This window comes from Haematobia irritans, chromosome 4 (genome assembly GCF_050003625.1).
Source record: "Haematobia irritans isolate KBUSLIRL chromosome 4, ASM5000362v1, whole genome shotgun sequence".
Taxonomy (NCBI): Eukaryota; Metazoa; Arthropoda; class Insecta; order Diptera; family Muscidae; genus Haematobia; species Haematobia irritans.
Genome location: NC_134400.1, coordinates 96,939,219 through 96,943,393, shown reverse-complemented (window position 1 = coordinate 96,943,393; position 4,175 = coordinate 96,939,219). Strand labels below are relative to the sequence as shown.

At 37.8% G+C, this 4,175-nt stretch overlaps 1 long non-coding RNA gene across 1 annotated transcript; it reads left to right on the top strand.

Annotated features, from left to right (window-relative positions):
* The first annotated feature begins 312 nt into the window (after positions 1-312).
* Positions 313-2,777, top strand: LOC142235245 (uncharacterized). Its single transcript, XR_012721846.1, has 2 exons — positions 313-384; positions 2,586-2,777. It is a non-coding gene; the product is annotated as an uncharacterized LOC142235245 (long non-coding RNA).
* The last annotated feature ends 1,398 nt before the right edge of the window (positions 2,778-4,175 follow it).

Genomic DNA, 4,175 nt, shown 5'->3' with positions numbered 1-4,175 from the left:
ACACGGATGAAAAAGACTGTTTTTCATATGTTTGGCTATAAAAATTATATGTTTGGAACACAATATTTTTGAGTGCAAACATATAATGTTCATAGACTACCATAACATGTTTGGGACATATAAGTTAATATGTTAGAACATATTATGTTTGTAAATATAATATGCTTGAATGCAAACATATATTAATTTAGAAATAGCCTATAAACATATATGTGTTTAGTAGCTGGGAGCGCTATTTAACAGGGAGCGATATTGAATTATGTTGGTGGTTGTTGCTTGTTATTACAAGATTAACATTTTATTTTTCCTTGGGCAATTGATCAACTACTTCTTTGATCCTTACAAACTGTGTGGTCCGCTGTTCGAATCCCCGTCCGGCAAAAGGTAAAATTAAAATAAAAACAAGTAAGGAAAGTCTAAAGTCGGGCGGGGCCGACTATATTATACCCTGCACCACTTTGTAGATCTAAATTTTCGATACCATATCACATCCGTCAACTGTGTTGATGGCTATATATAAAGGTTTGTCCCAAATACGTACATTTAAATATCACTCGATCTGGACAGAATTTGATAGACTTCTACAAAATCTATAAACTCAAAATTTAAGTTGGCTAATGTACTATGGTGGAACACAATTTTAGTAAAAAAATATGGGAAACATTTAAATCTGAAGCAATTTTAAGGAAACTTTGCAAAAGTTTGTTTATGATTTATCGCTCGATATAAAGGGTGATTCTTTTGAGGTTAGGATTTTCATGCATTAGTATTTGACAGATCACGTGGGATTTCAGACATGGTGTCAAAGAGAAAGATGCTCAGTATGCTTTGACATTTCATCATGAATAGCCGAACGATCTGCCACAACGTCGAATTTTCAGTGAATGGGCCCTAGAAAAGTTGGCAGAAAATCCGCTTTTTTATCGACAAATTTTGTTCAGCGATGAGGCTCATTTCTGGTTGAATGGCTACGTAAATAAGCAAAATTGCCGCATTTGGAGTGAAGAGCAACCAGAAGCCGTTCAAGAACTGCCCATGCATCCCGAAAAATGCACTGTTTGGTGTGGTTTGTACGCTGGTGGAATCATTGGACCGTATTTTTTCAAAGATGCTGTTGGACGCAACGTTACGGTGAATGGCGATCGCTATCGTTCGATGCTAACAAACTTTTTGTTGCCAAAAATGGAAGAACTGAACTTGGTTGACATGTGGTTTCAACAAGATGGCGCTACATGCCACACAGCTCGCGATTCTATGGCCATTTTGAGGGAAAACTTCGGAGAACAATTCATCTCAAGAAATGGACCGGTAAGTTGGCCACCAAGATCATGCGATTTGACGCCTTTAGACTATTTTTTGTGGGGCTACGTCAAGTCTAAAGTCTACAGAAATAAGCCAGCAACTATTCCAGCTTTGGAAGACAACATTTCCGAAGAAATTCGGGCTATTCCGGCCGAAATGCTCGAAAAAGTTGCCCAAAATTGGACTTTCCGAATGGACCACCTAAGACGCAGCCGCGGTCAACATTTAAATGAAATTATCTTCAAAAAGTAAATGTCATGGACCAATCTAACGTTTTAAATAAAGAACCGATGAGATTTTGCAAATTTTATGCGTTTTTTTTTTTAAAAAAAGTTATCAAGCTCTTAACAAATCACCCTTTATATGTATTAGAAGTTTAGGAAAATTAAAGTCATTTTTACAACTTTTCGACTAAGCAGTGGCGATTTTACAAGGAACAGAAAAACATATATATGAGAGCTATATCTAAATCCGAAACGATTTCAACCAAATTTAGCACGCATAGCTACAATGCTAATTCTACTCCCTGTGCAAAATTTTAACTAAATCGGAGTAAAGAATTGGCCTCTGTGGTCATATGAGTGTAAATCGGGCGAAAGCTATATATGGGAGATATATTTAAATCTGAACCGATTTCAACCAAATTTGGCACGCATAGCTACAATGCTAATTCTACTCCCTGTGCAAAATTTCAACTAAATCGGAGTTAAAAATTGGCCTCTGTGGTCATATGGGTTTAAATCGGGCGAAAGCTATATATGGGAGATATATCCAAATCTGAACCGATTTCAAGCAAATTTGGCACGCATAGTTACAACGCTAATTCTACTCCCTATGCAAAATTTCAACTAAATCGGAGCAAAAAATTGGTCTCTGTGGGCAAATGAGTGTAAATCGGGCGAAAGCTATATATGGGAGCTATATTTAAATCTGAACCGATTTTGCTGATATTTTGCAAGTTTTTCGAGACTCATAAAATATTCGGATGTACGGAATTTGAGGAAGATCGGTTGATATACACGCTAATTATGACCAGATCGGTGAAAAATATATATGGCAGCTATATCTAAATCTGAACCGATTTTTTCCAAAACGGACATCGCTAAATCGACTCAGAATTTAATTCTAAGCCGATCCGTATACTAAAAGGTTGGTCTATGATTACTCCTTCTTGGCGTTATATACAAATGCACAAACTTATTATACCCTGTACCACAGTAGTGGTGAAGGGTATAAAAAAATCATAAAACTGAATAATTTCTTCTACAATGTTTGTATTACAGAAAAAGGTGCTAAGAACTAAAAAATCTCGTGGAAGTGAGAAAGATGTCGGGGAATATACAATTGGGCAGAAACAAAATTTTGAGCATTCAGGTCGAAAACCTATGTTGTTAGCACCTATATTACCTGTTTATTTTCATAATTCATTATGATTGTAAATATATAAATAAATAAATAAAATTTTGAGCACAATATTGTTTGGGAGAATTTTTTTTAAGCATATAATATTTTTGGGTGCAGAATGCTTCCAAACATATTATATGGTCACATAATAACATATTGTTTTTTGGAAGACAACATTATTGAATTTGGATGCAAAAATACAAAATGTTTGGAACTTAGACTACCCAAACATATATTGTTTAGACCAATATGCTTTCAAACATATTAAAGGGTGATACGGTCAAAATTTGGTCAATATAAACTTGACGTATTTCTGTCAATTTTGCATTTTAAAAACCTGAACACCCCTCATTTTGAAGGTGTGTGTGTTTGTAGAATGTTGCTCCTATTTTGATTTTGGAATTCACTCTTCAGTTGTCAAAATGCCGTCCAAGCAAGAAGAGTAGCGTATCAAAATTTTGTTCGCGCATCGCGAAAATCCGAGCTACTCGCACGCAATGCTGGCAAAATCGCTAAAAGTTGCCAAATCAACCGTTACAAATGTAATTAAAGTGTTTGGGGAACGTTTGTCGACAGCCAGGAAGTCTGGATCGGGGGGAAATCGAAAACCGGAAGCCGCTTAGACGACAAAGAGAGTTGCCGGTAGTTTCAAGCGAAACCCTAACCTCTCTCTCCGAGATGCCGCAAATAAGCTGGGTGTATCGTCTACAACCGTGCATCGAGCCAAAAAACGAGCCGGACTATCGACTTACAAGAAGGTAGTGACTCCAAATCGCGATGATAAACAAAATACGACGGCCAAAGCGCGATCCCGGAGGCTGTACACGACGATGCTGACGAAGTTTGACTGCGTGGTAATGGACGACGAAACCTACGTCAAATCCGACTACAAGCAGCTTCCGTGACAGGAGTTTTATACGGCAAAAGAAAAGGGAAAGGTAGCAGATATTTTCAAGCACATAAAACTGTCAAAGTTCGCAAAGAAATATCTGGTTTGGCAAGCTATCTGTACTTGTGGCTTGAAAAGCAGCATTTTCATAGCATCCGGGACTGTCAACCTCTTGGTTTCAATTTACGTGAAAGAGTGTTTGAATAAACGTCTGCTGCCTTTCCTGAAGAAACACGGTTGTTCCGTACTGTTTTGGGCGGATTTGGCATCTTGCCATTACGGTAAAAAGGCCATGGAGTGGTACGCCGCCAACAACGTGCAGGTGGTTACCAAAGACAAGAACCCTCCCAACACGCCAGAGCTCCGCCCAATTGAGAAATACTGGGCTATTGTCAAGCGGAACCTAAAGAAGACAAAAACAAGTATATACAGCAGTAAGTTCGGCCTGGCCGAATCTTAAATTGCCACCACCATGAACCAAATATTAGGGTTTCCTTTGAAATTTCAGGAGGGCTTGAGGACACTTCCCGAAGATAAATTTAAAGATTTCACCTATGAGGACTATATCAGATTCTGGATT